Source organism: Anomaloglossus baeobatrachus, chromosome 2, assembly GCF_048569485.1.
Source record: "Anomaloglossus baeobatrachus isolate aAnoBae1 chromosome 2, aAnoBae1.hap1, whole genome shotgun sequence".
NCBI classification, from domain to species: domain Eukaryota; kingdom Metazoa; phylum Chordata; class Amphibia; order Anura; family Aromobatidae; genus Anomaloglossus; species Anomaloglossus baeobatrachus.
The window spans coordinates 689,420,470-689,432,938 of record NC_134354.1 but is presented as its reverse complement, the minus strand read 5'-3'; the positions used below and the strand labels follow the sequence as shown (position 1 = coordinate 689,432,938).

Sequence of the window (12,469 nt, the reverse complement as noted above, 5' to 3'; positions counted from 1 at the left end):
CGCACGACCCGCCCCCTTAGGAAGGAGGCGGGTCGCCGGCCAGAGGGACGTTGCACGGCAGGTATGTGCGTGTGAAACTGCCGTAGCGATAATAATCGCTACGGCAGCTTTCACTAGATATTGCACGTGCGACGGGGGCGGGACTATCGCTGCAGCATCGGTAACACATTGTTACCGATGTCGCAGCGTGCAAAGCCCGCCTAAGGCTATGTGTCCATGGTAGAATGTTGCTGCGGATTTTTCTGCATGAAAATCCGCGACTTTCGCGGCAAATCCGCACTTTTTTTTGCCGCGGATTTACAGCGGAATTGCCGCGGATTTTGATGCGGATTTTTTATTTTTTTTTTCCCCATTCTATAGCTAAAATCCGGATCAAAATCCGCAACAATAATTGACATGCTGCAGATTTTTCCGGATCAAAATCCGCGGCAAATCCGCTGCGGAAAAATTCGCAGCATGGACACAGCATTTCCAAAATGCCATTGAAATGGCTTGGAAGTGCCGCTGCTGCAGATTTTCGGAAAATCCGCGGCTTTTTCGCGAGAAATCCGTGGCAAAATCCGCGCATTTTCCGCAGAGTGGACACATGGCCTTAAAGTCTAATGTGTATACAGGCTCCCCGACTCTCCCCTGATAGATGATAAAGGAGTAAGGAGAAATGGACGTCGGCCAAAAAGTGTATGGCCTTTATTTTTTCCAGTACCGTATATTGTCACCAATTGTTTTTACATTACACACGAAACAAGCGCAAAAGGAGGTTTTATAAATTCCTCCAACAAAAACATAAGACGTGGACTACTGTACTACTTAGAAAAATATTTTATTAAATTAACATTCAATAAGTTTTAATTTAATTATTCAATAATTAACAAATACCTTTTAAAATCATCTAGAAAATATGAGAAAAATTACATTATGATAAAATATATTAAATGGAAATGCAGAGACAGAACAAAAAGCAAAAGGGATCAGGAGGTCGTGAAGAGCATATAAAATAGGAAAACACATTAGGTAACAGTAGGAGAAGGAGAGCACAAAGGCTTATATCATTACTAGATTTAGCATGGATAAGTCAGGAGAGCTTCTAGAGGAAAGCCAGGGTAATCAAACCCTCATATATTCATAAACGGAGTCAATCATCTGAAATTATGAGATCTTCCATCCGTAGTAACAAGTCCACAGATTTAATCCACTCTAGCTTAGAGGGGGTAGAGATGAACGTCAGTGTCTAGGGATTACTTGTCGCTTTGCTGTAAAAAATATTCAGAAGAGTCCTTTCTTGATGGACAAAATTGACATTGGAAGTACCGAAAGTAACGCTGCTTCTGGAGATTCCCTTAGTGTTCTACAAAAGAGTTTATTAACACTAGAAGTCCCAGAAATTTTGAGCTCCATATGGTTCCAATGGTAGAAATGTTAAATGACCCCTCTCTGGGACTTCTAGTGTTAAAGAGGAAAAACTGAGCCCAAGATTTATTAATACCTGGACAGACTCACCAAATATGAGTCATATTACCCACCGCTGAGTCACATCTCCAACACTTATCATTGGTATCAAGAAACATGTGATGAATGCACTCTGGGGTCCTATACCACTTTGAGACAAGATCTTATAGTTTTTCTCTGGGATATGATGAGATATGGAGATCTTGAATATATATCTTATCCCACTCATCTTAATGGAGTCAGAGTATTTAAGCTTTCTACCTCTCTCAACAACCCACACATCAGAGAAACACAATGGGAAGGAACTTCCTCTTTGATACAAAGTTTTTCAAACTTTGTTAAGTCTCAGCCAAACCTCTTGACATGGGATTGAATGGAAGAGACAAGATATGCGACCTGACACCATCCATGTCTGACTATAAGGCCTAAGCCACATGGCATGAAAATCGGACTGAGTGGAGTGCGATAAAACATTGCATTCTACTTGGGCCAATATTAACCTATGTCCCAGCACCCATTCGCGATTATTTTCTCAGCCCCCATCGGACCGAGAAAACAATCACAGCATGCTGCAATTGTAATGTGAGACTCTTTCTCTCGCACCCATTCAAGTCTATGGGGCGAGAGAAAGATCGCACTGCACTCACAGTACACCGGTGTACCGCTAGTGCAGTGCGAGAATGACAATAGCCAGCTTCGGAGGAGAGAGGGAGATAAATCCCTCCCTCTCCTCCTCCGTGCCGTCCCCCCCTCCTCAGCACCGGCGCTCTCCTCCTCAGTGCCGTCCCGTCCCTTGCAGCTGAGGTCCAATCGCATGATCGGACCTCAGTCACAGTGACACTCGCATGACACTCGGCTCCTGCTGTGAGGCCAGCATGAGCCGAGTGTCATCCGAGGATCGCATTAGTTTCCATGTGGCCCGGCCAGAGCGACCAGGCGATATTAGGTTCTCAATAGGCTGAAAACCTAGTGCTGAGGTAACGTATCATCTGGGAGATTGGATTTTCAACTGATCCCAGGAATATAAAAGTATAGGCGTCCTGCATATCTTGTATGAGCAGAGACATATGGCTAAGTATAGAAGAGATATTATACTTATGGATTACTTGATCCCAAATAGATATGAGAGTGTGATATAAGGGTTATAAGAATGGAACTCCAGAACGCAGGGCTTGTCCCTCCCAAAGAAGTCTAACAAATGGGAGGATGCAAGATTAACCTGCATGTATGGGGTTAATAGTGTTATGAACGTATCCGCGTGCCTGGTGTCTGCTGCCGGGAGGAAATTAACTTTGTACCTCTTGGCTGTTTTTGGCTTCCAGTCATAGGGGTGGTGCCAGCACGGGTTCAGTAACCGCCCAGTAAATAGTGATCAGCGGATGGACCGCGCTCTCCTCATTGACTGATAGCCGAGTTTAATGTCTTGTTGGTTGTCAGTCAGTGCAGGAGATGTGGTTATAGCCGCCACTCACTATACACTGAGCAGTGACTGAGCTCCACCTCTATGACTGGAAGCCGAATGCTGCTGGGAGGAATAAAGTACATTTCCTCCCAGCAGCAGTGTTCTAATTGCGAGCACCGGGCAGGTTTAAAACACTGATAATTTCCAGATTAACCCCAGAGCAGCTGTCTGTAAATCACACTCAGGTCTGCTGTGCTCCAGCACATATCATCACTCTGCAGTGAGGAGAGCGGACTGTTTGTCAATGTCCTACATTGAGCCTGTTCTAGGCCAGTGTGCTGCTCCCTGCTTGTGATTGGTTAGCTCAGAAATCTCACTGGTAACGCTCACTTAGATTTGACTTAAAAGAGTTGTCCACTACTTTGACATTGATGGCCTATCCTTAGGATAGGCCATCATTGTCTGATCCACCGGGGTCCTACACGCCGCACCTCCACCGATCAACTGCTCTCGGTTCCGGCGGCGGCAGCATGCAGCCGGAAATGCTCAGTTCCAGAGCTGCTCTGCCTTCTGATAGTGGCTGCAGCCGAGTACTGCATATCCGCCTCCAAGTCATAAGAATGGGAGGCGGATGTGCAGTACCCGACCACGGTCACTATCAGAAAATGGAACAGCGCTGGAGCTGAGCATTTCCGGCTGCATGCTGCTGCCACCGGGACCAAGAGCAGCTGATTGGTGGAGGTGCGGAGTGTAAGACCCTGGTTGATCACACATTGATGACCTATTCTAAGGGGCACTTTGCACGCTGCGACATCGCAGGCCGATGCTGCGATGCCGAGCGCGATAGTGCCCGCCCCCGTCGCAACTGAGATATTCTTGTGATAGCTGCCGTAGCGAACATTATCGCTACGCCAGCTTCACATGGACTCACCTGTCCTGCGACCGTCGCTCTGGCCAGCGACCCGCCTCCTTATTAAGGGGGCGGGTCGTGCGGCGTCACTGCGACGTCACATGGCAGGTGGCCAATAGGAGCGGAGGGGCGGAGATGAGCGGGACGTAAACATCCCGCCCACCTCCTTCCTTCCGCATATCCTACTGAAGCCGCAGTGACGCCGGTAGGAGATGTTCCTCGCTCCTGCGGCTTCACACACAGCGATGTGTGCTGCCGCAGGAGCGAGGAACAACATCGGACTGTCGCGTCAGCGTAATCATGGATTACGCCGCCGCTGCACCGATGATACGATTACGACGCTTTTGCGCTCGTTAATCGTATCATCGAGCCTTTACACACTACGATGTCGCATGCGATGCCGGAAGTGCGTCATTTTTAATTTGACCCCACCGACATCGCACCTGCGATGTCGTAGTGTGCAAAGCCAGCCTAAGGATAGGCCCTCAATGTCAATGTCAAAGTAGTGGACAACCCATTTAAAAGAAAAAAAATCTGTTTAGGAGCCAAATATTTTGATCCCTAATCTCGGTAATGGAGAGCCAAAATAAAAAACTATGAATTAACACATGTGGAATGAAATACTTAACAAAAAAGTGTGAAACAACTGAAAATATATCTTATATTCTAGGTTCTTCAAAGTAGCCACCTTTTGCTGTGATTACTGCTTTGCACACTCTTGGCATTCTCTTGATGAGCTTCAAGAGGTAGTCACCGGAAATGGTTTTCCAACATATTTTCAGTTGTTTTACACTTTTTTGTTAAGCATTTCATTCCACATGTGTAAGGCTATGTGTCTACGATGCGTTTTTACATACTTTTCAGCAGCGTTTTCAACTGCACCTTTTTAATGCCAAAATGCATGCGTTTTGATTTCCAAGCAAAGTCTATGAGAAATGGAAATTTCTTGTGCGCACTTTGCTGTTCAAAACTCTGCGTTTAATTTGCAAAATTTTGGGCAAAAGCTCAGCGTTCAAAGAAACAGCATGTCAATTGTTTTTGCCATTTGGGCTGCATTTTGCTAACATTGAAGTCAATGAGAAGTAGCAAAAAGCAAGAAACTTCAAAATTCCAGCGTTTTACCTGCTTTTTAGCTGCAGAAAACATGCGTTAATGACATCAAAATAATGGAATGATATGTCCCTTTACACACACACATAGTCCGACAATTAAATTAATGAAAAATATTAATTTAATGTTATTTTAGCCATAAATAGTATAAAACCGCTATAATTATATTAAATATAAATATTTTCGTTTTGATATAAATAATTATATTTGTTTCTTTTTTTTTCCTTTTTTCAAATTGTTTGTATGTATAAACTTTATTTAGCAGTGTCTTTATGTTCAAAACACATCTGAGTTTAAGCAATGAAAAAGCATGAAAATTGTGCTAAAAACGTGGCTAAAACGTGGTAAAAACGCATGTGTATTTATCTCGTTTTTATGATCAAAACCAACTTTGGCAAAAAACATTTCTGCCAGAGGATGCGTTTAGAACTGCAACTACCTCGACGCAAAGTGTGGACATAGCCTTAATTCATAGTTTTGATGCCTTCAATGTGAATCTACAATTTTCAGAGTCATGAAAATAAAGAAAACTCTTTGAATGAGAAGGTGTGTCCAAACTTTTGGTGTGTACTGCATATGGTTGACAAAAATTACTTTTCTCTGTGGTGCATTCTTCTTATTGAGTGCATTCATCACCTTTTTTGCTTGTTTAGTGTGTAGTATGTGGTGTGTGGCACCTCTTTATAGGTTATTTTGGTACTTTAGGCTTAATTTTTTTTTACGCTTTTGATAGCTGTTGACCAAAGGATTGTCTAGCTGAGTGCTATCTCAGACGCCCCCATACAGAGAAATACTCAGCCAAGAACTTCTCTTTTTGTCATGAACAAAAGGATCGGCCATTGAAATTCCACAGGTAGAGAGTCGGGAGGCTCCTCCATACTCATTAGACTTGATCCCGCTGATATAGGTGGGTTCAGACAACTTTAGGCTATGTGCCCACGCTGCGGAAAATGCGCGGATTTTGCCGCGGATTTCTTGCGGAAAAGCCGCGGATTTCCCGAAAATCTGCAGCTCAGGCACTTCCCAGGCATTTCTATGGCATTTTGGAAATGCTGTGCCCACGCTGCGGATTTTTCCGCAGCGGATTTCGTGCGGATTTTGATCCGGAAAAATCTGCAACATGTCAATTATTGTTGCGGATTTTCATCCAGATTTTAAAATTGGGAAAAGAAAAAAAAAAATCCGCATCAAATCCGCGGCAAATCCGCACCTTTGAAAAAGTGCGGATTTTGCGGGAAAGCTACGGATTTTGATGCAGAAAAATCCGCAGCTACATTCTCCCGTGGACACATAGCCTTAGCCTATATATTGGGACCACAGCACATACTCTTCTGATAGTGCCAAAGAGTAATTTTGACGAATTAGAATTTTTTTTTTTTTAAGGAACACAATTTTTTGGGCCCCCAATTTTTCAGTAACTATAATTGTTTATTTTTACTTTTACTGCTGTGCTATTTGAGTCCTTGTTATTTTGTGGAAGGAGCGGGAGACTTTATTTTAGCCAATTTTAAGGTGCATATAAGTTTGTGTTTTATATGTAGTACTTTTTTTATATTATGACAAAATGTATGAAAATATATTATGATTTTTTTGTGTTGTTTTTTTTAAATGCTGTTTACTGTAATTGATCAGATACATTAATTGAAAGGATTGTTAGGAATATGCAGATACCAAACATGTGTATGCTTTTGATTATTTTTTTTAAGAGAATGCCATGGAAAACAACCCTAAATTACTGAAGAGCTTCAAAGATGCAGATTGCCAAAAATTTTCTCCATTTATATACAGAGCACAAAAATTTCATTTTCAGGATGTGTCTTTTAAAGGGAATATGTCAGCAGATTTTTGCTATGTAATCTGAGAGGACTATGATAAAGGGGTAGACAGCCAGATTACAGTGATGTGTGATTTACATGGCTGTGTTTTGCTGTTTCAAGACAATCATGGTTTTATCACCCGGAGATTATCACTATAGGAGGTCAAGCAATCTGGTGCCTTCTGGTCCAACCTCGCTCCCACCACTGATTAGCAGCTTCCGGTCAGTATACATTGTACACAGAGCGCTATGGTGTGGGAGGGGTTACAACATGCTAAGCTCTGCTACATCTGCAACAGAGAAAACTGTGATTCCATCATAACTACTGCACCCAGTAAACTAAGTAATACATTGCTGGAATCAAGTTCTCTGTCCCTACATCATGATGCTGCCAGATTACATAGCGAAAACCTGGTGATAGATTCCTTGTTACCTATTCACTTATTACAGAAGTTTAAAGGTGTTTTCTCCTTTTTGACTGATTCCATTTAATTTTTATTTAATAAAAATGTAATAATAAAATCTATTGTTCATTTTTTTTCTTTTGCTTCAATATTTTTAGCATAAACTACTAATTATGTTGCATTATTTTTAATCCAACAAGAATTTTACATCAAAATAATCTTTTTTTTCACAGATAGGATTCCAAATTGTAAATGTATAAGACATTACATCACTGCTTGTGCATATAGAGCATAACTAACATACAGGATCGCTGAACAGCCCTGATAAGCTTTGTTAGCCCCCAGGCTGTCCATTTAAAATAATCAGAATGGGTAACCCTAATGATGGGGAGGGCGGGCAAGTAACAAATACAACCCTATTTATTCATTAGCACTCTGATCAACATTGAAAAAGATTAATCATGGTGATCGCATGACTGGTGATCAAGTATGCTGGCTCTGGCATTACTGCGAAAGAGCCAAGACTAATGTCAGCAGCAAAAAGGAAAGGTGACAGTGGGAGAAATGGAATGATGTGCAACAAGAAGAACAAGGAGTGGTGGGAAGGAAAGCGGTGAATCTTGTGTTTCTCCAGAGATAGTGAAGATTCTTGTTCACTGCTGCCCCATTCATATCACTACATATCTACACTTTTACTGATTACAGTATTTGTACAAGGTGTAAAAATTGCAATACTCAGTAGAATATTGAGCTCTCCCTTCCTTACAACATTGTCTCTGCAGTTAGGGTACCATCTTACTACATGACGTACCAGCGATTCCAACCACGATACGACCTGGTCAGGATAGCTGGTGCGTCGCAACAGGGTCGCTGGTGAGCTGTCAATCAGGCAGATCTCACCAGCAACCAGCCAGCAGCGACTCGTGTAAAGATGCTGTGCTTGGTAACCAGGGTAAATATCGGGTAACTAAGCAAAGCGCTTTGCTTGGTTACCCGATATTTACCCTGGTTACCAGCGTACACCGCTTAGCACTGGTTCCCTGTATACGGAGCTAGGGTACACATCGGGTTACTAAGCAAAGCGCTTAGTGTGAAGCCGCAGGAGCGAGGAACATCTCCTACCGGCGTCACTGCTGCTTCCGTAGGATATGCGGAAGGAAGGAGTGGGCGGGATGTTTACATCCCGGTCATCTCCGCCCCTCCGCTCCTATTGGCCGCCTGCCGTGTGACGTCGCAGTGACGCCATACGACCCGCCCCCTTAATAAGGAGGCGGGTCGCCGGCCAGAGCGACGGTCGCAGGACAGGTGAGTCCATGTGAAGCTGCCGTAGCAATAATGTTCGCTACGGCAGCTATCACAAGGATATCGCAGTTGCGACGCGGGTGGGGACTATCGCGCGAGGCATCACAGCATCGGCTTGCGATGTCGTAGTGTGCAAAGTGCCCCTTAGAGTGTCCCGAAGACTGTGATGGCAGACATCAGGAGAACAGCATGGAGATACGCCTAAGGCGGGCTATGCACACTACGACATCGCAGGTGCGATGTCGGTGGGGTCAAATTGAAAATGACGTACTTCCGGCATCGCATGCGACGTCGTAGTGTGTAAAGGTTCGATGATACGATTAACGAGCGCAAAAGCGTCGTAATCGTATCATCGGTGCAGCGTCGGCGTAATCCATAATTACGCTGACGCGATGGTCCGATGTTGTTCCTCGCTCCTGCGGCAGCACACATCGCTGTGTGTGAAGTCGCAGGAGCGAGGAACATCTCCTACCTGCGTCACCGCGGCTTCCGTAGGTTATGCGGAAGGAAGGAGGTGGATGGGATGTTTACATCCTGCTCATCTCCGCCCCTCCGCTCCTATTGGCCGCCTGCTGTGTGACGTCGCAGTGACGCCGCACGACCCGCCCCCTCAATAAGGAGGCGGGTCGCCGGCCGGAGCGACGGTCGCAGGGCAGGTGAGTGCATGTGAAGCCGGCGTAGCGATAATTTTCACTACGCCAGCTTTCACAAGATATTGTACCTGCGACGGGGGCGGGGACTATCGCGTGCGACATCGCAGCATCGGCTTGCGATGTCGCAACGTGCAAAGCCCTCCTAAGGCTAGTTTCACACTTGCGTTGGGTTGAATCCGCTGGGTCCATTGCTGCGTCGTTTTGATGCATCCGTTATTTTTGTGTTGTCAACGGATGCAACGGGTCAGTTATTTCACAGGAATCCGTTAGCTGATTCCTGTGAAATAACAGACCCGTAGCATCCGTTGCATTTGTTTGGCGTCCGTTAGGTGTCCATCTAACGGAACGTGTCGGCTCTGTTTTTGTGGGTTTTTTTTCATTTTTTTTCATTCTGGGCATGCTCATTAGAAATTAGTGGAATCCAGCGGCGGATTCCGTTGTAAAGCACTTTGCAACGGAATCCGCCACCATAGGGACCCATTATAACTATTGATGGATGTAACGGAATCCGCCGCTCGGCGTCATCTGAACGCAAGCGATTAACATTACATGCTGCGTTCCTTCCGCCCAGCGGAAGCAATGCAGCGTCGGCCAGCGGAAGCAACGCAGGTCTATCTGTCGCAATCCGTCATCCATACAAGTCTATGGGAAACAGCGGAATCCGTTAACGGATTCCGCTGTTTTCCAAAATGGCGGATTGCGACTCAAGGGAAAAAACGCAAGTGTGAAACTAGCCTAATATACATTAGTTGGATGGTACAGACGCCGTATTTTTTTTTTTTAAGCAAAACTACATGACTAGGCTGGCACATATACCGGTATCACGCGGCCAGAGTATTTCAGCACAAGTTGTACTTTACCTGTAGCCTCGGGCTATGGGGTGCTATAGTGGCGACTATTGCGTTTTCCTTTGCTATTTCACTATTGGAACAATTTATTCTTCTTGTCTTCCTGCAATGGGTAAAAATAAACCAAGAGATATGTGACTCAGAAGGAGGCCATGTTCATATCTGACAATAACTACAGGACAAAGCTGCAACATAACGACCCCGAAACTGCTGCAGTGTGTACTGTAAAATAAGAGAAAGCCCACGGCTCCTCTTCTAAAGGTCCATTTACACCAGAGGTCTCAAACACGCGGCCCGCAGGCCCGTGCCCCTGTTCACTATCGCGGCCGGCGCTGCGCTCAGAGTCCATAACATAAATCGCTGACAGTGGTTACTGCCCCTGCACCGGCAGCGATAGTCACCGGGGGCACGGTCTGCAGACAGCAAGAAGCAGAGGTGAGGCAGCCGAGCGAACGCGGGACAGGTGAGAAGAATGTTTTTTTTTTGTGTGTGTGTATGTGAAGGACAGCACATAGCGACCTATGACGTACTGGGTACGTTATGGCTCCCTGGTACTTAAGGACACATGACGTACCCAGTACGTCAAGACGAAATTGCAGCCCCGGTGGCTGTGATCGCTGCAAATACCTTAGGGCGGCTTTGCACGTTGCGACATCGCACGTGCGATGTCGGTGGGGTCAAATCGAAAGTGACGCACATCCAGCGTCACTTTCGACATCGTACTGTGTAAATGCTAGATGATTCGATGACCGAGCGCAAAAACGTCGTTATCGTATCATCGTTGCATTCACCGACATTTCCATAATGCCGGTGCCGCGACAGGTACGATGTTGTTCCTCGTTCCTGCGGCAGCACACATTACTGTGTATGAAGCCGCAGGAGCGAGGAACATTGCCTTGCCTGCCGCCGGCGGCTATGCGGAAGGACGGAGGTCGGCGGGATGTTTACATCCTGCTCATCTCCGCCCCTCCGCCGCTATTGGCCGCCTGCCGTGTGACGTTGCTATGATGCCGCATGACCCGCCCCCTTAGGAAGGAGGCGGGTCGCCGGCCAGAGCGATGGTCGCAGGGCAGGTGAGTGCATGTGAAGCTGGCGTAGCGATAATTTTAGCTATGCCAGCTATTCCACGATATCGTACCTGCGACGGGGGCGGGGACTATCGCGTGCGACATCGCAGCATCGGCTTGCGATGTCGCAACGTGCAAAGCCCGCCTATGATTCGGGGAGGAGGGGACCTCTGCCTGACCTCATCAGGGGTGGTGTCTCCTCCCCGGACCTACAGAGGCTGTGATTGGCTGAGCGGCGATAGCGCTATAGCAGCCGATCATTGGCTGGAGCTGGGTGACCTCAGTTTCACCCGCCCCCAGCTCTGATTGGAGAGATCGGCCTTGTGACCGATCTCTCCAATCACTGTGGATCTGGGGCCGGAGACCACTCCCCTCAGCTTCACTCCGGAGTCTGTGGAAGGTGAGGGGAGCGGTCGGTGAGTTATAGCCACTGCCCCCCCCCATTACTACAGGATGGGGACATTACTAAAGGCTGGGAACATTACAAGGATAAGCACAATACTATATGATGGGAACAGTACTACAAGGGGACAAGGATGGGAAACTTTGCTATAGGATGGGGGTAAGGCTGGGGATATTATTATAGGATAGAGACATTACAATATCATGGGGACATTACTATATAGGATGTGGCCATTACAGTAGGATGGGAACATTACTGTAGGATGGGCACATTACTACAGAATAGGACAACTATATGATGGGGACAGTACTACAGGATAGGGAGATCACTACAAGGGGAAAAAGGATGGGAAAACATTACTACAGTTAGGTCCAGAAATATTTGGACAGTGACACAAGTTTTGTTATTTTAGCTGTTTACAAAAACATGTTCAGAAATACAATTATATATATAATATGGGCTGAAAGTGCACACTCCCAGCTGCAATATGAGAGTTTTCACATCCAAATCGGAGAAAGGGTTTAGGAATCATAGCTCTGTAATGCATAGCCTCCTCTTTTTCAAGGGACCAAAAGTAATTGGACAAGGAACTCTAAGGGCTGCAATTAACTCTGAAGGCGTCTACCTTGTTAACCTGTAATCAATGAAGTAGTTAAAAGGTCTGGGGTTGATTACAGGTGTGTGGTTTTGCATTTGGAAGCTGTTGCTGTGACCAGACAACATGCGGTCTAAGGAACTCTCAATTGAGGTGAAGGAGAACATCCTGGGCTGAAAAAAAAGAAAAAATCCATCAGAGAGATAGCAGACATGCTTGGAGTAGCAAAATCAACAGTGGGGTACATTCTGAGAAAAAAGGAATTGACTGGTGAGCTTGGGAACTCAAAAAGGCCTGGGCGTCCACGGATGACAACAGTGGTGGATGATCGCCGCATACTTTCTTTGGTGAAGAAGAACCCGTTCACAACATCAACTGAAGTCCAGAACACTCTCAGTGAAGTAGGTGTATCTGTCTCTAAGTCAACAGTAAAGAGAAGACTCCATGAAAGTAAATACAAAGGGTTCACATCTAGATGCAAACCATTCATCAATTCCAAAAATAGACAGGCCA

The 12,469-nt window shown here is 45.6% G+C and overlaps 1 protein-coding gene across 3 annotated transcripts in view; it reads right to left on the bottom strand.

Annotated features, from left to right (window-relative positions):
• LOC142292100 (cell division cycle-associated protein 7-like) overlaps positions 1–12,469 on the bottom strand; it is a 179,172-nt gene that overhangs the window by 150,756 nt on the left and 15,947 nt on the right. For 2 of the 3 annotated variants that reach the window (XM_075337211.1, XM_075337213.1), the window contains exon 1: positions 9,904–9,981. The exons of the other annotated variant lie outside the window; for it this stretch is intronic. The gene's annotated coding sequence lies outside the window, so the exon portion shown is untranslated. Of the gene's footprint in view, positions 1–9,903; positions 9,982–12,469 lie in introns of those variants that run through there. 3 annotated transcript variants of the gene reach the window in all.